Raw genomic sequence first — 25,014 nt, forward strand, 5'->3', positions numbered from 1 at the left:
CTGACCCCTCTCGATGTGGAGGAGCAGCGGCTCTACTCTGAGCTCCTCCCGAGTGACCGAGCTTCTCACCCTATCTCTAAGGGATCGCCCAGCCACCCTGCGGAGAAAGCTCATTTCGGCCGCCTGTATCCGGGATCTTGTCCTTTCGGTCATGACCCAAAGCTCATGACCATAGGTGAGAGTAGGAACGTAGATTGACTGGTAAATCGAAAGCTTCGCCTTGCGGCTCAGCTCTTTCTTCACCACGACAGACCGGTACATGGACCACATTACTGCAGAAGCTGCACCGATCCGTCTGTGGAGAACATGGTCCACTCGGACTCAATATCTCCAGTAGGGGTGGAGCCGAACCCGAATACGGTATTCGGAAAGGCATAAATAATGTGTTTTTTACGAATACTTATTTCGAACAAATACTTTAAAAATATTTGCATTCGGGAACAAGAAAAACTTTATATCAAAAAGCTGCGTTTCCTCATGAGACATGGCGACTGGCGGTGCTGCTGATGTGGTGGCTGTAAATCCACTTGTTGATAAGAAAGGAGGAAAGAGCCACATATGGAAATATTTTGGATTAGGCTAATGTCACGTTGTCATTTCACATTTCTGCATTTGGCAGACACTTTTATCCAAAGCGACTTGCATTGCATTTCAAGCAACACATTTACATTCTTAGCAGTTCTTGCTTTCCCTGGGAATCAAACCCATGACCATGGCGTTGCAAGCGCCAACGCTCTACTGTTTGAGCTACAGGAAGGCTGTTGTAAGAGGTTGTTCACAGATTTCAAATGTAGGTGCGCGGCAAGCGCGCTTATAATAGAAGCGAGCGGCGCGCTTGTTTTTCCAGGCGCCGTCAAAAAAAAGCCGTCATTATGTCATTAATATCAGTCCGTCAGAAAAGCAGTTCTAGGCTTATTCTTGGCTGGATAAATCTTTGCAGGTTTAAAAAGCCCTTTTAAAATTAAATATGAATGCAGTTTTGGATTAAATAAAAGTACAGTCAAGTCAAATCTATCAAATCATCTAACATCAACACATTGAGTGAACAATATATTTTTACAACATTAATTAATGTTTGTGAATGTTATTTAATACAAACACTTGATTGGTCATGTTTGTTCACTTCATTCATTGTGCATTAAATAATGTTAACATAAATAATGTTAACTTTTGATTTTAAAAATGTATTTTTAAATTAACCCCAAGGAGAATAATTGCGACAGTATATAACTATTGTTTATTGTTTGGTCATTTTATCTAATGTTATCTAACAAATGGAATCATATTGTAAAGTGTTTTTAATACTACAGTTTCCATCTTTGTAACCGTGATATATACTTTAATATATGTAAATTTAATCTAAATTAAGCTTTGGTACCGAAATTGGTACCGAGAACCGTGGATTTTCACTGGTATTGGTACCGAATACTGAAATTTTGGTACCGTGACAACACTAGTAGCTCTGTTAGCTCGGTAATTTAGACAATAGGCTGTTGACAGAGTAACGTTAACGTAGGTAATGGCTGTTATGTTATTTTCTTTTCTATGACATTCCTTGTTACATGTTCATTGCTGGATTTATGGAAAAACATCAACCAATATTGCATATCCATAATTATTATAATTCCTCCCAATCACGCCCCTCCAGGTGTCACTGTCGTTGCCCACATGGGCATTGAAGTCCCCCAGTAGAACGACGGAGTCCCCAGTCGGAGCACTTTCCAGCACCCCTCCCAGAGACTCCAAGAAGGCCGGGTACTCTGCACTGCTGTTCGGCCCGTAGGCACACACGACAGTGAGAGACCTATCCCCGACCCGTAGGCGCAGGGATACGACCCTCTCGTTCACCGGGGTAAACTCCAACACATGGCGGCTGAGCTGGGGGGTTATAAGCAAACCCACACCAGCCCGCTGCCTCTCACCATGGGCAAACCTTCGGGCTGAGCCCGGCCAGACCCCGTGGGGAGAGGCCCGGCCACCAGGCGCTCGCATACGAGCCCCAACCCCGGGCCTGGCTCCAGGGTGGGGCCCCTGCTGCGCCATACCGGGCGACGTCACGGCCCTCGATTTAATGTCACTCATAAGGGTTTTTTGAAGCCCTTTAGGAGCTATGTTGTCCAGGGCTATATGCCCCTGGTAGGGTCTCCCAAGGCAAACAGGTCCTAGGCGACGGGTCAGACTAAGAGTGGTTCAAAAAACCCTTATGAGCACAGGATTAGTTTGTCATTATTTTCACTGATCCGACTCATCAAACACAGAAAATACTAAATCCACTAATAATTCATCTTAAAAGGCTTCAATCTGTTTTGTGATATTCTCTTTCCCATCAAACTAAACCTATTTGACTTACAACAGTTCTTGAGGAATCGGTTCTCAAAAAATAACTAAAGTCAAGTCACCTTTATTTATATAGCGCTTTTTACAATACAGTTTGTTTTAAAGAAGCTTTGCAGTGATAACTGGAAATGAATACAACAAAGATTGTTTTGGCTGTACAGCAGCTCTAGAAGAAAGTCATTGTCCAGTTTATGTAAGTTCAGCATTGATTCATTTCTGTTGTAAAAATCATTAATTATCTGGATAAAACAGTGATGTAATCATCCAGCTCAGTTCAGTTCTTATACAATGTTGTCAAAGCAGGCAGAATAGGTAGAATAAGTGTTCTTAACATCATTTCCCTGGATATTAAACAGGATACATGAACTATAAGGTCAGGGGAACGTTTGGGATTACTTCAAGAAGACACAGGCCGTGATAATACTGTACCTACATTCTGTGACTTCTTGAAAAGCCACACAACATCACTTAACTGGGCTGAATACTAGTTGTGCTAGTACATGTGTATTTGATAGTAAGTTTATGATATATCATGAGCTGAATTTGGTAAGTAGTTAACAGTGAATTAATTATGATGTGCCCACTCAAGTAAAGTCATGACACATTAAGTCATTAGTTGATGTTAGTCAATGGGGGCAGTGGAGGTGCGCCTCCCGCTGTAACTTCACTGCGGGTGTCACTGTTTGGCAGTGTTACTTTATAAAAACGAGTGATTTATACATGTTTTAATGTAACATTTTGTTATATTTTTATTGTTTTATTTTTTGTAATATGGATTACTTTTTTTGAGGATATGTTTCCAAGAGTATTTGTGGACTCTTACAAATACCTGGGTGTTCACCTAAACAACAAACTGGACTGGACAAACAACACTGAGGCAATTTATAAGAAAGGGCAGAGCAGACTCTTTCTGCTGAGGAGATTAAGGTCTTTCGGAGTGCAAGGAGAGCTACTGAAGACTTTTTTTGACTCTGTAGTGGCCTCAGCCATATTCTATGGAGTGGTCTGCTGGGGCAGCAGCATCTCTACTACAGACAGGAAGAGACTAGACAAGCTGATCAGAAAGGCCAGCTCAGTCCTGAGGATTCCCCTGGACACAGTACAGGAGGTGGGAGAAAGGAGGATGGTAGCAAAACTATCGTCATTGCTGCAGAACGCCTCTCACCCCCTGTATGTAACCGTTACATCACTGAGCAGCTCCTTCAGTCACAGACTGATACATCCTAAGTGTCTGAAGGAGCGTTACAGAAGGTCTTTTCTCCCTGCTGCTGTTAGACTTTACAACCAAAGCTGTTCCCAGTAGACCAGTCACCAAAATACACTGTTATTACTTTTTAGCTGTGCAATAAACATTACCTGTGTGAAATATTACATGTAACGTGCAATATTATGTGCCATAGTATTCACAATTAAGGGCAATACCACTTTAAAATATCCACCCCCCCCCCTCTTTTTGTATTTATACATTGTACTGTGTATATATTGTATATACTGTTATTATAGTATGTGTATATTCTATTTTTTATTTATTTGCATTTATTTTTTATTTCTTAATTTTTGCTGCTGTAACACTGAAATTTCCCCACTGTGGGACGAATAAAGGTTTATCTAATCTAATCTTTATTCATATGAAAATAACCCAAATCGCATGAAAATCACACACAAACCATATGCCATCGTAATTGTGTGTTCTTATTCCTTTTTATGGAGCCTGATTGATTTAGTGCACCCCTAAATGCGTTACCGTTCAAGTGTTGATCCAGTTCCGTTGTGAAGAATTCAGCTATAAAGCCGAATATCCTGCAAAAAACAGTGACGTCATCGTCCAGCTCAGTTCAGTTATCATCAAATATTGTCAGTGCATTCAGATCAATAATATTGTTGAATATTAAGTGTCCCCAACTAAGCAAGCCAGAGGGTTGAACATTGCGTTTGAATGTTCAAGTACACATTGTCAAATACATAAATACAAATATATCAATCATGCACATCGTTTAGAGCAGGGCTATTCAATTGGCGGCCCGCGGGCCACATGCGGCCCGCCAATCATCTCCATGCGGCCCGACGGCACCAACCTCCCTCCTCCTCTTTTCGCTCCGATCGACCTGAGAAACGTTTTACGTGTGAATATTTCAGCAGTTATTATATGTGTCCCGAATTTATGTCGACTGAACAGCGATAGGCTACCAATCATTCGTGAATGAATCATTCTTTTGGTTTGATTCTTTCTAAATGCGCTTGCATAACGGTCTAAAACTATTCGGATTCATTCGGACTGCTCCGTCACTGAATCATCTGAAGCGGTTTCTCGTTCAGTACAGTTACAACAAATAGCGATGTTTTCAGTTGTTTCACTAGTTGTTTAAACACGGCCCTGCGCGGAGTTGCGTTTACTCCCGGTCCCGGACACACTAATATTAAACAGCGTTGCGACAACCAGTGGAAGCGTTTCAGCTCGACAGAAACCTCTCTATTACAAACCACAAATCACTCGATGATTTAATTAGTATTAAATCGGATGAAACAGCCTCAACATTCCCAACAAGACTGATGAGGAAAGCAGGAGAAACATTGTGGCATGAACGAAATTAGAAGACTTTAAATCCCCTAATCACCCTTACAAACATTTACCACATTTACTGTAGTAATATACCATGGTTGGGCAGAAATGTGCAATATTTATATTGAATACTATGTAGTAATAAATAAATATAGTAAATATATACTATAATATTATATAGTATAATAGTAAATATAGTGATTTATATTGCATTAGATTTATTAGGTGGGTTGAGGAATATATATTTAATGCTTGTTATGAAATTATGTCAGTTTCTTTGTAAAGGTGCGTATAGTTTTTAACTTGTGTTTAGGCATTTTTTATACAGTGGGAGCCTGTGGTTAACAAGTCTCACTGTCAGAATATTTTAATTTAAGCATAACAATTATAAATAAAATAATTATTATTTCTCACCAACAGCTATAAGTTTGTATAAATAATTTATTTGTTCCAAGGAAAATAGTTGTACACAGCTGTAAATTATCAAGTTTTTATTTATTATGGTTTTATATATTTGCATACTGTTGGGTACCACATTTCCAAATACCACACTTCTTTAGGGTTACTTTAGCTTATTTATTGAAACTGTTATGTTTCAATAAATAAGATAAACCCCCAAACCAACCCACCGGCCCACCTCAACTTTTCGATTTGATAATGCGGCCCTCGAATGAAACTAATTGAATAGCCCTGGTTTAGAGTATTCATATAAACACAGTCTGTTATGTCCTACGTGAACTTAAACAGTTTGAAGCGAATTGGATGTGTATTAGTTTATTAGACCTGTACATCTGTTTTTAAATAAAAATTTTCATTAATGTTAATCCCCATATAAACGTATATCCCCTGAAAATTACTCGCTGCTTCTGACCGAATCACTTTTGTATTGTGATATTCATTTAAAATTTGCCTATGGTGGGAAAGACATCATGTAAAAAGTCCACACATTAACCATACTTTTTTGTTATCTGAGAAATGTATTGTTAAAAGCCTAACATAACCAGGATAGCTAACAGTTAGCCAAACATTAGCGAGCCTTAACCCCTTAAATCCCCCCCGCCCCCCGCCCCATTTTGGCAAGTAAGGCATAAATTACATACCCAAAATAAAAAGGTTTAAATACAGTATGTGACCGCACTATATATATGTGTGTGTGTATAATACAAATATATATATATATATATTTCTCATTAATGCAATTATCTAATCAACCAATCACATGGCAGTTGCTTCAATGCATTTAGGGGTGTGGTCCTGGTCAAGACAATCTCCTGAATGTCAGAATGGGAAAGAAAGGTGATTTAAGCAATTTTGAGCGTGGCATGGTTGTTGGTGCCAGACAGGCCTGTCTGAGTATTTCACAATCTGCTCAGTTACTGGGATTTTCACGCACAACCATTTCTAAGGTTTACAAAGAATGGTGTGAAAAGGGAAAAACATCCCGTATGCGGCAGTCCTGTGGGCGAAAATGCCTTGTTGATGCTAGAGGTCAGAGGAGAATGGGCCGACTGATTCAAGCTGATAGAAGAGCAACTTTGACTGAAATAACGACTCGTTACAACCGAGGTATGCAGCAAAGCATTTGTGAAGCCACAACACGCACAACCTTGAGGCGGATGGGCTACAACAGCAGAAGACCCCACCGGGTACCACTCATCTCCACTACAAATAGGAAAAAGAGGCTACAATTTGCACGAGCTCACCAAAATTGGACAGTTGAAGACTGGAAAAATGTTGCCTGGTCTGATGAGTCTCGATTTCTATTGAGACATTCAGATGGTAGAGTCAGAATTTGGCGTAAACAGAATGAGAACATGGATCAATCATGCCTTGTTACCACTGTGCAGGCTGGTGGTGGTGGTGTAATGGTGCGGGGATGTTTTCTTGGCACACTTTAGGCCCCTTAGTGCCAATTGGGCATTGTTTAAATGCCACGGCCTACCTGAGCATTGTTTCTGACCATGTCCATCCCTTTATGACCACCATGTACCCATCCTCTGATGGCTACTTCCAGCAGGATAATGCACCATGTCACAAAGCTCGAATCATTTCAAATTGGTTTCTTGAACATGACAATGAGTTCACTGTACTAAAATGGCCCCCACAGTCACCAGATCTCAACCCAATAGAGCATCTTTGGGATGTGGTGGAACGGGAGCTTCGTGCCCTGGATTGGCATCCCACAAATCTCCATCAACTGCAAGATGCTATCCTATCAATATGGGCCAACATTTCTAAAGAATGCATTCAGCACCTTGTTGAATCAATGCCACTTAGAATTAAGGCAGTTCTGAAGGCAAAAGGGGGTCAAACACAGTATTAGTATGGTGTTCCTAATAATCCTTTAGGTAAGTGTATATATATATATATATATATATATATATATATATATATATATATATATATATATATATATATATATATATATATATATATATATATATACTGTAGCGACTGGGCTTTTGAATCATTCATTCGTTTGGCCTGAATTAACAAATTCAGACTCTCTGTGTTTTCTAAGCACATTCCTTCCCAACACATTCTTTGCTAAAGCCTACTAAAGCTTTTAACCTCCTGACTCTTGAGCATCTAAATTACCAGTATGGAGTCACCAGGTCTGGGTTTAGGTTGCCTTTTTTTACATCATTTACGACCCTGCGATCCAATCATATACATCTTCCTGAAGCTTTTCCAGGCTTCAGAAGAATTCCAATGCACCCCCTTCTATAGGATAACACTTTACGACCCCAGGGAGACTGAGGAGTCATCCCACACACACAAACATCCCTTGTGTTTAACTTAGACCTAAGAAATATCCTTTTAAATATATGTACAATTCCATTATGCATGTGTGGTTAGTTTGCCTTATAATAGAGGTGTGGTTTGCTAGAGTATAGTTTTGAATTCTAAATGTTCACTGAAAGAAGGTTCCTCAATAGTGTCTTGTAACCCGACCTCGACATGGTCATAAACTTTATGACTCCAAAGCTGCAGCTCATCCAGTTCCTCTGCAAGCCAACATTCCAACACATTAACACACACACACACACACACACACACACACACACACACACACACACACACACACACACACACACACACACACACACACACACACACCCATACACACACACACAAACACCATTCATGGAACTTTTCAGAGAAAAGTACCTCTAAATGTTGATATGTATTCCTTTGTTTCTCAGGTGTCTTCACATGCCATACTGGAAATACTGACAATTGTATTATGTGTTAATCAAACTTTAATTGTGTGTAATGCTGCATATGAATGTAACGTTATGTTTCTTCTACTTTTATATTTCATTCTTGGTATCTGTGTGACCGTCATGTTTCGACTGAACCAGTCATACATAGGAGATTACAGTAAAATGTATTGTTCTGCGTGTACAATCTTTCTAGGTAGAAATGACGAAATGTTATACCATCATAAACTATGCAAATAAGGTTGCCTGCAGGACAAAGAAACTTCTTCCCGCTCTGAAATCTCTGAAGGTGATTGGTTATTCGCGCGAACAGAGGCGTCAACCCATCTTCTCCATAAAAGACCGAATCTTCGGGGAGCACTTTTTACGAACCCTCTTCGTCAGCGAGAAGATCCATATGGCTCCCTTTTTGGGAGCGTTCTCTGTTTTTCTTTTTCTCTAAGTCTTTCCTTTATTTTCGTCTTCGGACTCTACCTACGTTCAGTGAAGCGAACGTAGCCGGCAACCTCAACTTTAAAGAGACTTGAACATCCCGCAGCCACGCTCACCGAAGCAAGCCCTGCTTTCTTAAGGAAACACGCACGCTGCTCCACACGCACGCTGCTCTTAGGACACACGCACGAACACGACTCGGCGTTCTTCAACAACAAATAGAACCATTTTGCAAGATAAGTTTATTGAACTTTTAATGTAATCTGATTTCTTGTTGTCCCTCTCAAAAGGTTACGGTCTTTGAGTCAGTCTACTGTGATCATTTCAGATGATCTCTTCCCTTCCTCTCTCATCCTCACTTAATCTTTCATCCTCTCTCTCTCTCATCTGTTATCCGTTTGTTTTGTATTGTTTTTACTGTTTGTATTGTTATATGCATACTCCATATATATGTAAATATATGTTATATTCCATATATCCTCGATTGATTCTGCCTGTCTGCTCATAACTATAAAGTCAATGAGATGTTTCGATCTTAACCCTCTGGGGTCTGAGCTGTTTTCTGGGCCTTGGAGGTGTTCTGACATGCTCTGTTGTGCTTATTTCTGTTACTTGTGACATTTTCATGGCTAAAGTCTAATTACACTGTATTCAGCACAAACTCTGCTACAATAATATATCAGCGGCATGTGTGTAAAAGTTTGTTGTTTTGAGATAATGACATTTATGCGTGGTTTGTGAAAATACAAAAAAAAAATTCTCACTGAAATAAAGTCATGAAACCCATACTGATTATTTCTTCACAAGACTTTTGAAAATTGTATGACGTAGCCTAGAATATTTGCTCTAAAACTATGTGAAAATCACCCTGACTGCTCATTCAGATAAGACAATATATTGATTTAAAAATTTTACGACGTGTTTTGTGTGAAAAAGCTTTATGTTATCTCATTAATATGTAAGCTTTTCACACCTGAGAAAGACAAAGACACTCCCCTAACGGCCCTATTATGAGCTATCAGGCCCTATCATTCTGAGCAACCTTGCACAAAGAATGAGGAGATTTAAAAAAGAATGGCTTTTAGATTGTTTGATTTATTTACAACACAACATAATCCAAAGATACAAAACAAATGACAAAAAAGCACTCATTGAAAACAATTATCCAAAGACAGAGCTTTGTGCCATTCCTAAAAACATTGTACATACCTTTCATTTCCAAGGTGTTTGATTTTCACTTTACCATGTTCATGTACAGAGACTCATGTGAATGTTGAAGTCAGCAGGAGTGGCATCTGGGCCCTAAAAAAAAAAAAAAAAAAAGTAAACATACTGATATCAAGAGAAACTATAGGCCTGCACGATTTTGGGAATAAATTTTAGATTTTTCTGGTTAAAATTGCTTTTTAAAATTCACAGAATACACACACACACACACACACACACACACACACACATAAATGTTTCCAACAACGCAGTGCTGCATAAAATAATAATAACAATAACCATAGCAGCCTATAAATCTTCCAAAATATTTCAGTAACAACTAAGCTAGAGAAAAATATATTGATTATCATGTTACTTCAAATGTTTCCATTCGTTATGATGATATGAAATGAGATAATAGTAAAAAACATGAAGCCATTTGGTGCTTTTCAAACGCGATCGCGATCCAAAATATGATACATTCAAACGCGATCGCGCTCAAATATAAAACATTATGGTTACCATATCTACATTTGAGCAGATATCCACAAACACAGTAACAGTAAACACGGGTCTAAATGTTATAATATTCACCATATATCTAGCAACAGTTCAACTGCAATGTGAAATTTATGCAACAATATCAAACTAATATGTAAGAATTTCTTACCTTACATCTTTCTTGTCTTCAAATCGCGTTCTTCTTCTTCTGAGGTAATTCCAATGTAAGCTCACGGCATGTCTTTCAAACTCGACAAAAAGCAGAGACTTGTGAAGTGTTTTGGTGTTTTGTTTTTGAGGTAACGAGCGCGTTCGCGTTCCATGTGGAGATTTGCATGTGAATATCTTTTGCACGAGTGGGCGTGTTCAAATTAAAAAATAATTAGGAAGCGTTTGAGAAGCTGGACATCTTGTTGGTTTTATACAAATTACTTAAACAGAGAATATTTGTTTTCAGTTTGAATCCGATCATTTAAAAGTACACACTTAAATGTTTATAAAGGTATATGGCTCATAAATGTGTGACAAGTATTCGCTGAGTTTTGTTTCAGTTTATAGACGTGCTCAAGAAAAAAAAGTTCACCACGACGGAGAGGCAGAACGCACACCCTGTTTATTTTCTTTATTTTACAAAAGCACAATGTTTTGATTTGATTGTAAGTGGACACCTACAAAAGTAAAAATATCACAGATTCTTTTTTTATATCTCTTTTTTCTGTATGACCATAAATGACGGAGTATTTTAAGTTTATATTGCTACAATGTGAAGAAAATCCGGCAAAACGCGCCGGCGCGTTAGCCGACCTCAGAGGGTTAAGCTACATGCTTTATCTTGTTACATTTCAGTAACCTAATTTTATAAACACAGAGTTGTTTTTTTTTCAAGGCCAGAAAAAAAATACTCTTTCTTGAGTTTGTAAGAAGGATAATTTTTCTTTGAGAGTTGATAAGTTAATCTTACGTTTAATGTTTGCTGGACAAACAGATTGTTTGATAACTAAATTAATTCCATTAAAAGTTATCCCATAACTTCGATTTGAAATAAGACTATTGATGCAGTAATGACGAACCATAACCCGTTATGGTAATCATTCATATATCGATCTAGTTTCAGCTTCGATAAATTAAGGAAACTGTAATATGCAAAATATTAATCATATTCATGATTAATTATTAAAATTCCCTATAGATCATTTGAGCTAAATGTTAAATGTACTACTAATGCCAGTGCGGTTGCAGTATATAGTGGCCCAGATAAGTTACAGTAATGGTTTATTTCTTCGCTAACAATCTGTCTGTTTCATTATTCCTAGGTTACCGTCAGCCGGATCTGGTCCAAATCTAGATCAGATGGTGGACCTGCACCTAGGCATGACCACAACGCAGCCCTACATGTCAGCTGATACCATGTCAACTAGACAAGTCCTTGAGACGGATCACGTGTGAGGACCTTGTTAACTGCCATAGGCACAGATCCACAGCAAAGGCCACAAGAACCAGACAAGTTCTCTTCACAGACCCCTAGCTTCAACTCCAAGCCGGCGTGTTGTATCCTGATCTTCAAGTTCATGGAACCAGATGAAATATTCTGAATTACACCAATCCACAATTTGATTTGAGATGCAGCCTGACTCATAATCGCACCACGTTTGTTCGTTGGCCAGAGGAGAACTGGTCCCCTGACTGAGCCTGGTTTCTCCCAAAGGTTTTTTCTTCTCCATTTCTGTCACCTGATGGATTTTGGGTTCCTTGCCTTATTTTATTTTATACATTTGATTGCTTTATACAATTTATGTAGCATTTCAGGTAGGTCTATTTTTGTTGTGTCTTTGTTCTATTGTAGGTTTTTTTTTTTTTTTTTTTTTTTTTGTCCTATTGCTTGTAATTAGTTTATTTGTTCTTATTTTATCACTGACTCTTACAGGTGTAACTCGAAAAATGAGTATATCGTGCAAAAGTTCATTTATTTCAGTAATTCAACTTAAAAGGTGAAACTAATATATTATATGGACTCATTATATGCAAAGTGAGAGATTTCAAGCCTTTATTTGTTATCATTTTGATTACAGCTTATGAAACCTTTTCACAATATTCTAATTTTGAATTTGGGGTTTCCATAAGCTGTAGCCATAATCCTCAAAATTATAACAAATAAAGGCTCGAAATATCTCACTTTGCATATGAGTTTATATATTAGTTTCACCTTTTAAGTTGAATTGGACCTTCATACATTCACCTTTGACACCTTTTTTCACCTTTGTTGCCATTGGCTTTTGGCTTGTTGGGGACATTAAATTTAACATTTAATTGAATATTCAATAATAATATTGATCTGCCTGCATTGACACCATTAGGCCGTGTGTCCACCAAAGCGTTTTTAGCCAGCTGAAAACGCTAGGCGCTCTGCTGCAAACGCCTAGCTGTGGGCACTTGAGAGCGTTTTGGCAGCGTTGCGTTTTTTTCAGTTGAGACACGTTGCTCGTTATGATACGGAATATCCGCGAAAGTGTTACTGGTATCTCATTTCACACATATTTTGTTTCTGTGTTGATTCTAGATAACAATGTCGATACAATATAATGTATTTTCTCTGGCTCTTTTTTAAATGATTTTGTTCTGGGAGTCGCTGCTTGTTGTTGTCATCTGTTGACGTTGTACAAGCAGAATGTGGCCGTTGGTCGGTGTGGTATTAGTCCCGCCTCTCCTCCACTGTGATTGGATGGTTGGGTAAAAAGTGACAGTGATGAGCGCTGCGTTTTACCCAAGGTTGAACATTCTTCAACTCTCGGCGACCTGTAAAAAACGCTCAGCGCCTCGCTGCGCTCATGGCGTTTTAAAAACGCGGCGCTCCCATTGAAAACAATTGAAAAAACACGCCAGCCGCGAGTAAAAACGCTTTGGTGGACACACGGCCTTATATGAGAACTGAACTGAGCTGGACGATGACATCACGGTTTTCTCCAGAGCAGATATATAAATGACTATTCAATCAATAACTTTTTTTACAACAAAAATTAAACATCACTGAACTTAAGCTGGACTGTGATGCTATTTTCTTCTGGAAACAAACTTTGTTGCATTATTTTCCTGTCATCTCTGTAAAGCTGCTTTGAAACTATCTGTATTGTAAAAAGCGCTATATAAATAAATGTGACTATCTTGACATGTAATTTTTGCTTCTTACACAGCAGGAATGATGGGTTTGATTGCAGAAGCCAATACACAGGTCCGGTATAACTTTGTAATGCAAGGCTATCCAAAATAATGGTTTGTTGAGAGGATGCTGTAAGTTGGCTTTTGGCATCATCTTTTCTGACACTGACTCTCCTGTCAATCTATATGTAGTGTAGCTGTCCTTCATGGTCAATATTTTCACATATTTTAAGTCACATATGCTAATATTGTCACAAAAACAGGATAAGACAGACAGGTTTAGGTGCACACAGTGTTTATTAAAAGCAGAGTGATGGTGGAACAACGGGAACCAGAGGATGGTAAGAGGATGGTGACTTAGCTGGCGATGACTGAAGTGGATTCTCTGTGCAGGTGACGAGTGAACACGAAGACAGGCGATCTGGATCAGGATGACGGACGGAAGACGTACAGGAGACTGGATACAGGACGAGACGATCTCAGGTGAGTAGATTGGTAAGGAGTCTGACTAAAGCAGTGTATACTGCAACAAGACTAGACAAGGAGTGAAAGGTGAATGGAGCATATAAAGGGTGTGTTGATGAGGGAGTGCAGGTGCAGTGAGTCATTACTGTTGTGATTGTGAACGAGTGAGCGGGTCCTGGTGATTGAGTGATGATTGGGGCTGTGACGGTGTGGCTGACTCTGTGACAGTACCCCCTCCTCCTGATGGTTGACGGACTCTGCAACGGGGTCAACCTCGACCTCGGGGGACTGGACGGTCAGGGTGATCTTCGTGGAAATGGGTGAGTAGTAACGGGTCCAGGATGTCATCCCGAGACACCCATGAGCATTCTTCTGGACCATATCCCTCCAAGTCGATCAGGTACTCAAGGTGGCCACCCTGCCGCCGTGAGTCGAGGATGGTATGGACTCGGTACACTAGGTCCTCGTCAGCGACATCTGGAGGAGGAGGTACTTCGTCCGTGGTAGGTTTTATAGGGGAAGAGGACAGAGGTTCAGTGAAGGGTTTCAGGAGGGAGACATGAAATGAAGGTGAAATACGTTAGTGAGGTGGAAGGTTGAGCCTGTAGGTGACCTTGTTGACCTGCCTCTGCACAGTCTCTGCACAGTGAAGGGACCTATGTAGCGGGGACTCAGCTTACGGCAGGGCAGGTGAAGATGGATGTCGCGGGTGGAGAGCCAAACCCTTTGCCCCGCATGGTATTGGGTGGCTTCAGCTCTACAGACATCTGCTTGGAGTTGATCCTTCGCAACCTTGTCTTCTCCACAATTCATTGCGTGCTGGAGTCGAAATTGCCAGGTTAAACTTTTAAATGTAAGTATCGGGTTTCAATTTAATCGAGTAATCTAATGTGTCTAATGTTAAAATTAAATAAATAAATACAATAAAGGTTCAAGTGTTGACTTATATGTTACCAGTATGTGATTTTACATAGGCTAGTTTATACTCTTTAGTCTTTATTATGTACATAAATTGACAATGTTGCGACAGGAACGTTTGACTCTCTCTTTTCCAGCACATTAGACACAGTTGCTCCTTTGTGCTTAAAGAAGATTAAAGAAAATAGTCCAACGCCGTGGTACAACCAAGCGGCAACATTCTGATCTGTAAAATGAAGCCTACCCGGAAGTGCGAAAAACTGCAATACATCGAAAATCCGCTAGAGGGAGGTCCCAAAAGGGAGCAAATGTCCATAGACCCCATGTTAAAATGTCCGTTTTCACAGCATAAATTGTTGTTTTTACAGGTTGGTCCCATGGACTTTTATTGTATTTTTCGATAGCTCCCGAGTGCCTGACAACTGTGAGGGGGGTGAATTTTTTTCTGACTCGTTAGTTTAGATCAGTGGTTCCCAATCCTTGTCCTGGGGACCCACAGCTCTGCACAGTTTGTATGTCTCCCTCATTTAACACACCTGATTCAGATCATCATCTCGTTAGGAAAGAGCTCTATGAACTGAACTGGGTGTGTCAGATAAAGGAGACATATAAAATGTGCAGAGCTGTGGGTCCCCAGGACCAGGATTGGGAACCACTGGTTTAGATAGTATTTAGATATAAAATGAATGACAAATAAGGGCGTGGTTATTTTGATTGACAGCTTGATTGACAGCAAGAAAGATCATGAAATGTAGTTTTAAGAGTTTTTCAGGCGAGAATGTAGTTGTTTAAAGCTCAAATCTGTGGTTTATTTAAAGATTTATGAAAATTTGATCCAGTTGTGAGATCCAGCGATGACCGGGCGCTCGGCGCATGTACCCCGCCTGGAACAGCTTTTCCTCGGCAGTCGTTCTGGCGTTTGCCGCGGACTCTGGTGTTTTTATCCATATAATGTCCTGGGGACAGAAATGTCACCCATTTTTCACCCATCACCCATCACTTTTGGAGTAGAAATGACAAATTCTAACACCATCATAAACTATGCAAATTAGGCTGTCAAAAGGAGACAAAGAAACTCTCTCCCGCTCAAAGTTTCTGAATTCTATTGGTCAGTTCACCCAGTAAAGTATGGACTACGATTCCCTTAAAATAAGATGACGGTGCTCATCTTCCTCTCTCTTCAAGTTCGCTCTTCATGTTTTTCTTCTTCTTCAAGTTTGTCCTCTCCCAGTTTGTTTTACTTTTGTTTTCTTAGCTTTTTGTATTAGTTGTATCTCCGGCTTCTCGCCTTGTCTTAGTCTCGTGCTCATTCATTTCTACCTACGAGTGAAATGGAATTAAACTGAATTTCCGGCAACTCCGCTTACAAGTAAACTGTTTGAACTTCCCGCACTCGGAAGAACCGTTTGAACAACCCGCGCTCGGAAGAGCTGAAAGAACGCTTCAAACTAACGGACACACCATGGATGGACACTCACACACACACGCATTCTGGCTCAGCAACAAAGTTTCATGCAAGTATTATTTATATCGAGATTTAAATGCGTTTAAGGTTGTCTGCCCTGCTTTGGGGTGATTTGATTCTTTGCTGGCTCTCAACTGTTTGTGACATTTTGCCATTCTGTGATCTGCTCTTTCTTTATTTTCTTTCATTATTCTGTATATATATTCTTTGTTAAATGTAGTTGTATGTTTTATAGTTTAATTTATTAAAAACCGCTTGATTGTCTCTAGCTGCGTTTCCATTACCCTTCAAATTGCGTAAATTGAAATTGTGAATTGAAAATACGCCCAATGGAAACACGTCAATTTCGCGTCAAAACTCCCATTTATCGCAAAAAAGTTTTTACGCTCGCATGAGGTTTTTTTTTCTGGCAATTCGAAAAAGAAATATTTCGCAAAACTGCAATGGAAACAGTTTTTGCGCATTTACAGTCACCAGACGTAGACGACGCGGTGTGTTTGGGCAGAATACGAGACAGGGTTCTTTATTAAATTCATATAAGACAAAATAATTACAGGAATAATGGATTCTAAATCTCAAATGCCACAATCAAGACCTCGAAGCAGAAATGAGGGAGAAACACCCAGAAACTCCTCATATGTGCCGCTCACAAGTATAATAAGGGTCGTTCCTCACCATTAATGCTTGGAAAACACACACACATCTCCTTTGATTAATATTAATGGCCAGTGCAGTGGCTGGGATTGTGGGATATAGTAGGCTACATAATCCTACCAACGTCCATTGCCATGGTTTTTGGAATGACTTTACTTATCGCGAGAGGAAAAAATGAAGTTTTAGTCGCACAACATCGGTTAATGGAAAAGCCGTCATTTCGCAATCGTTTTTTGTCGACATTTAGAAAAAAATCGCAAAAGTTTTGCGCAAATCTGTAATGGAAACGCGCCCTCTGTCTGCTGCTCATCGAACAAAGCCTCTTAAATGTGTGATCTTAAGCTACAAGCTTTATGTTGATTAGCCTACAAGTTAGTAAGTTATAGAACAAGAAAGTTATTCTTCATGACCAGAAGAATAGCCTTTCTTGAGAGTTGATAAGAAGATCGTATGTTCGGTTCAGTAGAACGGATTATTCGATGTGAAATTAATTTTGTAGGTTATTCTGAAATTTGATCTATAGCCTATCTGTATATTTATAATTGATTATAATTCGTTGTGGTTAATTATCTATTTGTAGAGATACAAATATATGGGCTATGTATTCTCTTTTGAGCGATTTAAAATGTGTAGGTAATAATTGTACCAATATGATTAATTATTAATTATATATTCCCCTCATTTGAGTTGATTCGCTACAGACCCTATACTGACTAACCTATTGAAAGAGATGCTTCCAGAGGTCATAGATCCTCTTCTTAATATCATTAATTAATCTTTGTCATTAGGGTACGTACCAAAAACTTTTAAGCTGGCTATGATTAAACCGCTTGTTAAAAAAACGCAACTTGATCCTACAGAATTAGTAAATTACAGGCCGATCTCGAATCTACCTTTTCTGTCAAATATACTAAAAAAGGCAGTATCCTCACAACTATGTTCCCTTTTAGAAAGAAATGGTATCTGCGAGGATTTTCAGTCAGGATTTTACCATAGTACTGAGACAGCTCTCATTAGTGTCGCAAATGATTTGCTCTTATCATCTGAAAGTGGTTGTATCTCGCTATTAGTGTTACTCGATCTTAGTGCTGCATTTGATACTATTGACTACAACATTCTTTTAAATAGACTCAAAATTATGTTGGCATTAGTGGAATTGCATTAGCATGGTTTAAATCATAATTATCTGACCATTATCAGTTTGTAGCAGTAAATGAAGAGATGTCTTATCGATCAGAATGGCGTACCACAAGGCTCAGTTCTAGGACCGTTGCTGTTCACTCTGTATATGCTACCCTTAGGAGATATCATTAGGAAGCATGGCATTAGTTTTCACTGTTATGCTGATGATACTCAGCTCTATATCTTCACGCCCTGTCGAAACTTACCAATTTACAAAATGAACGGAATGCATAGCTGATATAAAAAAATGGATGACTAGTTATTTCCTACTACTTAATTCTGAAAAAACAGAGATTCTAATTATTGGACAAAAAAACGTCCTCACGTTATAACTTAGAATACTGTTTAACACTTGATAGCTGCTCTGTCAAGTCTTCGTTGTTGGTTAGGAACCTGGGTGTGCTCTTTGATACCAATCTTTCATTTGAAAGTAATGTGTCTGGTATCTGTCAAACCGCATTTTTCCATCTTAAAAATATATCTAAATTACGTCATAGGCTCTCACAGGGTTCGTACACTTTTTCCAAGGTCAAATTCAAGCACTTTTCAAGCACTTTCCAGGTCCATTTTAAAGCTTTTTCCAGCACCTTACACTACCGTAAATTACATACCAATACATAGTTAAAATTATTATTTAGTGTTTTTATCACATCAAAAAAAGATAAACAGCCAAATGTTTCATAATAGCAGAGATATTGAAGAAAACTCGTTAAATAATTTGATATTCAATATGCGATACGATAATGCTTAAAGTGTGTCAAATTAACTTAAATTATCTTTAAATAATCTTTAAAATGATATAACTTACACATACGTGTTTCACATTCTTTTTGTGATAAGAAAATATCCCTACAACTTCAAGACAGTGAACATCAGTGTTCTGTAAGCATAAGAAGTGTTATTTTAACATCACTGGGGGTTAGGGGTTCAGGTTATCCTACATTAGGTTTATTTAACAACAGAAACTGATTAATCAAATGTAAAAATAAACACTGCTTAGTTTTCACTGCATGAATTAAATATACTGATTCTTATCAAAGCTTCAAAAGTTAGCCTATTCAGCCAAAAGCAGTGAGTGATTTTCTTTGTCTTTTGTTCATGGCCCCAGTTATTGCAAGCCGTTGCGATATGCAATTATGCATATTGTTGTAATGTATACATTTGCAATATTTCGATATATTGCGCAGCCCTAATATTTAAGCCAATCACAAGTTTTATTCTTCAAAATGTATCACTAAGTATATAGCCTAAAGCATATGAATAATATACTTTTCATTATATTAATGTCCAAATATTGCTTACCAGATAATGTGATTTATAGGCTGTAAAACTGAATTAATTTCAAATATGAAGACTTAGGATTTGAACAGAAATATTTGACAGGCCTTCCCGTGTTGGGACACATTCTTGATATAGACAAGGTTTGAACAATATCTGAGTGCACAGGCACCTGCCTGATAAATGTATTTCATTGCCAAGATGTCTTGGGCCAAGACATAACGTTAGCTAATACATTTACTGGAATAGAGCAGTGTAAATATTGCATAGGGCCATCCTAAACCTTACAGTAACAATATACTTCTTATGACACTGACTGATTTCAGTTCAGTAATCAACGACTGTTGTTATGCACTGGGCTAACGTTTGCAGGTTAATTTGCACGTTACAGTTCTGTAATTTTGGCAACGTTCACTGCATATTCCACAAATGAACGTGACATAACGGACATGCAATACTTACATTACATTATCACACCAAGTACTCTCAGTCACTAATGGCCCTTTCAGATAGGACGCGGACCGCGCTGCGCTATGAAATGAAACCGATATATTTCAATGGCTTGAGCCGCGTGACTCGGACCAAAGCGCACCTCAGCGAGCTCGCGCGCACGCCGCGGTCAAAGTTTAACCCTCTGGGCTTCTTCGCCCGAAAACGGGCGAAAACTTGAATGTTTCGAATTGTTTAATTTTTTTTGCTTCATCGGATGGGGGTGAAACTTGGTGACTTTTGTTTTATTACCTATATGATCACACAAAAAAATCAAGGAGATGATTCTGATATGTTAAAGGGTCGTAAAAAAAAAAAAGTCACACTTAGCTTCCTCCCGCCCGAAAACGGGCGACATAGGAAATGAATGGGAAATACGAAAAAATAGGAAAACTCAGAGAAACTTTTGGTGGTACAAGCTTACAGATCAGCCACTGTGCTGAAAAAAAGTGTACAGCAATGAAGGGGTGACACTCTAGAACATCAAGAGTGCAAACTATATAAAAATGATATAATCATAATAACTCCAAAACTATAACAAGGAGAGTCAAAAGGTAGGTATCGTTTGAAAGAACTCTTTTTAAATTTTTTGAAAATATAAATTACATTACATTTGGACATTGTCCTGCCAAGAAACAGCGGATAAAAGACAATATATATATATATATATAATTTTTATTATGATTTTGCATATCTTTCTTATTTGTCATGGAATAACTCAGGAAGGAAATAAGGTAGGAGGAAAATTCTTTTTTAGTGAAGTCCCCCTACATGTTAGCTGCATCTGGATAAAAAAAAAAAATTTTTGGATAAAGGAATCAAAAGTTACAGCATTTGGAAAAGAGATAGCCTTTTTGTACAGTCTTTGACACCCCCTCATGGGCAATATTTTCTCCATGAAGAATATCTTGTCATAAAAGCAATAGATTATGTTAATTTTGGGCTCATTTTAATTGTAATAATATGCTGTAAAAAATGAAGTGCCATTTTCAATTATCTGAGAATGTTTCATGAGCTGTATGATGTTTTTGACACATTGCAGTACATTATTTTATAGATTATGAAAAAAAGGAAATTCTATTTATCAGCAAATAACTCAGCAATACTTAAGAGTTTTTCAAAGTGGATACATTCACTGTAAAGTTCAGACTCTAAGCTTTCAAATGACATCAACTTTGTGTTAATCAAGGCAAGATTTTTTAAAAATATGGTAAAGAATATTTTTGCAGCTAGGTGGCGCCTGCTGGCGGTACACTTGGTTTTAGAGGGATTACTCAGCACTCGTTAGGAGTTAATAAATGTAATTATATGCATTAAAAAGCTGAGATCCTAAGCTTTAAAATGATATATAATTTGTGTTGTTCCATTCAGTGGTTGCTTAGTAATAAAAAAATTCTTTCCGAATGGGAATAAATCAAATAAATAAATAAAAAAGCTATAGGCCGCCTATAGGCGGTTATAGGACATGACACAAATTGTAACAGTTCTGAAAGGCTGTTCCATTTTTTTGTATTGTAATGCTACTCCCCACCTCAAGGGGGTCTAGGGAGGTTTCTATAGGAAGGGCTATCCTTTTAAAAGAGACAAGTAAGAATGTTTAGGAGGTATTGTCATGTCTTTGAGTGTTTGGCTCAACTGAGATCGACGCAAGAAACCCTATTATGAGGAACCTTATTGGTTCTACAGCTCAATGTAAGTTGTGTATATTTTGTAATTCTATGTTTATTGTATTTGTCAATTGCATATTTTGATTTGTGTTTGCCTGTTTATTTAGAGGGTTCTTTTTTGACTTCATTCTATTTGGACACTTCATCTGGACTTTGTTGTGCTCTAATTCTACGGCTACGCCTTTGTTTGTTTCCCGGACTGGTGGTTGATTTATGATTTGGACCCCTTATAAGTTGGACTTCTACTCATGGATTTCTATTGAACTTTTGGAACATTGTAAACACGCACCAGTTGCCTGGACTACTTCTGGTATTGTGAGAAATTTACTTTATTTCTGCCTGAACCTGAACTTGTGTTGAACTGAAAAGTTCTTGCATAAAGAATCCTCTTTCTTGTTGTATTGAGTTGCTGATAATATTGCTTTTGTGAATTATATAGTAATGGTTTGGGTTATCTCACAAAACTTTAAATACACTTAACTCTCATCTTAGATGAATGGATCCCCTTCATTTAGTGTGTAACCAAAATTAGAAATGTTACATTAATGGCGCCCGAACAGGGACCTTCTGGTAAAGAGAGAGAGTAAGTTTGAAATTATGGATGCTTTTATTGCCGAGACTGATGTGGGTACGGACCCAGACTTCACTGGTGCACCTTTTACAACTCGCCGAGAACCAATTCAGGACATGATACGGTCCTTTGGTAGTTTGTACTTGGAGTCTGAAGAGGAGCCGATTGTGCAGGAAGATGATGGTTTGACTGATCTTCCGCCACCTTCACCAGTAGAGGAAGAGGACGAGGAAAGTCTCATCAGTCTTACCATTGCGACCAGGGTAAATCAGTTAAGCATGAGAATAGACAACATGGAGAAAGACAATATGGAGTGTATTAGAAGAGTGGAGCAAGACATTCAAAATTGCCTTCAGCGACATGACCATTGTCTTGGAACTCTAGAGGAGCAAATGCGAGAGTTGACCAAACAGACAATAATTCAAGCCCAGACGGTTGATCAGAATCAGCGAACGCTTGAAGAAAAACTGACAGATATAATTGAGAGGAGGTGTGATCATTTGAAGCGACTTTTAGAAGAACAGATGCAGGAGATGGGTAAGGCTATGATGGATTGCTTAAAGAGAAGGGATAATCAGCTTAAGTCTATGATGAGTTCTGTCCCGAATGCTGTGTCTACTCCTTTAGCTTCACAAGCCTTTGCAACATCATTCCCAGGTGGCCAGGCAACAGCTACATCTCAAACATTTCCGTATAAGGCAGCAGTCAAGTTAGAGTTCCCGGTGTTTGGACGCACCGAATCTGAAGATTCAATAACTTACCTGGAAAGGTGTACTGAGTACTTAGCAGTGCGACCAATGAGTGATGGTGAGATATTGTCAATACTTCCATCTGTATTGATGAACACTGCTAAAGACTGGTGGATGGCTGAAAAAATCCACGTCAATACATGGAATCAATTCAAGGCGGTATTCCTTCGTTCCTTCCTACCCGATGACCATGAGGTGGAAGCTGAGAGGAAAATCAGAGAAAGAAAGCAGGGGCTGGGTGAAAGCATCCGGACATTTGCCTTTCAATATAGAGCTATGTGTTTGAGACTGAGGCCATCAATGACTGAAAGAGAAATACTTCAAGCCACATTAAGAAACTGCAATCCTCGAGTTGCCAGTATTCTGAGAAGCTCGGCCAATACCTTTGATGAGCTGGTACGTGTCGGAGCTTTAGTGGAACGAGACATGGCAGAGGAAAGAGCCTATTGGAGACAGCGCAATGCTGAACAAGCTGGCAGAAGAGGAGATTCTGATAGATCAGGTAAAGGCAAAGGCGGAAGTCATAACATTGCTATGCTTTCAGAAGGTAACATCAAACTGTTAACCTTTCCTGTAGTCTTAAGGAAACATGCATGTGATGCTGTTATAGACACTGGTAGCTCATATTCCCTGATTCAAGAGTCCATCTGGAGGAGATGGAAAGAGGAGGCTGAGACGTGGAAATCCAGCAGAGGACTGTCATTTGCTCTTGCCAATGGTCAGGCACAACGAGCATTGGGGGAAGTCAGTTGGGAGTGTATATTGCAAGAGAATGCATACCAAGTGCGTTTGTTCATCATGAGGGATCAAGACCTATCATTTCCACTCATTCTTGGCCTTGATTTCCTTGTGTCAATTGGCTTAAAACTTGACTTCAACAGTTCTTCATATTCATTTCCTGGACAGGAGTCACCACAACCTTTTTCTTGCTATCTTCAACCTGCCAGCATTAACATTCACTGTGCATTATCAACTATACAAGTGTCAGAAAATACCATAAACATCATCAAGGATTTGGTGAGTGAAGCCGATATTTCGTGCACTGAGAAGCAGCAACTAGAAGGACTCTTACTGAACTGGCCCACTGTTTGTACCGATGACCTAGGACAAACATCTGTCATCAAACATCAGATTATGACTAGTAATTCCATCCCGGTAAGGAAAAGACCATATCCTGTACCAATTATAAAACAAAATTTCATTGATGGGGAGATTGAATCGATGTTGAACAAAGGCATAATACGACCGTCTACTGTACTTCACCATGGGCAGCTCCTGTAGTCCTAGTACCAAAAAAGGATGGAAGTGTTCGGTTCTGCGTAGATTATCGATCGTTGAATGCCAAAACACCATTAGACGGATTCCCCATGCCTCAAATTCAAGACATCTTGGAGTCAATGTACGGAGCCTCAATATTCAGCACCTTAGATCTTAGGAGTGGATATTGGCAAGTTATGATGGATGACTGCAGCATCCAGAAGACTGCTTTCGTTACCAGGAATAATCAATATGAGTTCATTCGTCTTCCCTTTGGGCTGAAGAATGCAGGAGCTACCTTCCAAAGATTGATGAACAGAATATTGAAGGATTTGCTTGCACTGTAAAAAATAATTCTGTGGCTTAGTAAATATTACAGAAATTTTTAACTTTATTAACTTAATAAAATCTCTGTATATCGTTTACTTGATTGTTTGAGTTAAACATACCAAAATAATTGAGTAAAAATCCAACAGTTAATTTTATCTAAAATTTACAGATATATTTAAGTTTTTTTCAATAAAATAATTTAGTATTTGACTAACCAATTATTTCTTTATAATATACTGTAAATGAAAAATTCATTGTTCTTGTGTTTTGTTCATTTAAACTTGTTGATTTCATTTAACTGTGTACTATCATCTGAACATATGCTTCTGTGAGGATTTTTCTAACAGCTGAAGAAGGATCCAGCCAGGAGAATACAGGGGTCGGGGTCCCCTGCCCTCCCCTTAGGGGAAGCAGGAGGTAATCTAACAGAAGGCAATTTAGGTCATAAATGAAGGCCTTTTGAGTTCTCAGGGACAAAGAACAGTGTGACCTGCTCAGAGGGGTAGAAAACCAGTCCAGGCCAGTTGAAGATAGGGGGTATCTTTTGGAAAGTTACAGAAAACTAAGTAGGTGTGG

General features: G+C 38.8%; 1 protein-coding gene across 1 annotated transcript in view; it reads left to right on the forward strand.

Moving 5' to 3' along the window:
• Window positions 1-11,662, forward strand: part of larp7 (La ribonucleoprotein 7, transcriptional regulator) — a 51,365-nt gene extending 39,703 nt beyond the window's left edge. Inside the window, exon 14 of the mRNA XM_081358759.1 lies at window positions 11,574-11,662. The gene's annotated coding sequence lies outside the window, so the exon portion shown is untranslated. The remainder of the gene's footprint in view (window positions 1-11,573) is intronic.
• Window positions 11,663-25,014: the final 13,352 nt, after the last annotated feature.

Source organism: Scardinius erythrophthalmus (assembly GCF_964197995.2).
Source record: "Scardinius erythrophthalmus genome assembly, chromosome: 2".
NCBI classification, from domain to species: Eukaryota; Metazoa; Chordata; class Actinopteri; order Cypriniformes; family Leuciscidae; genus Scardinius; species Scardinius erythrophthalmus.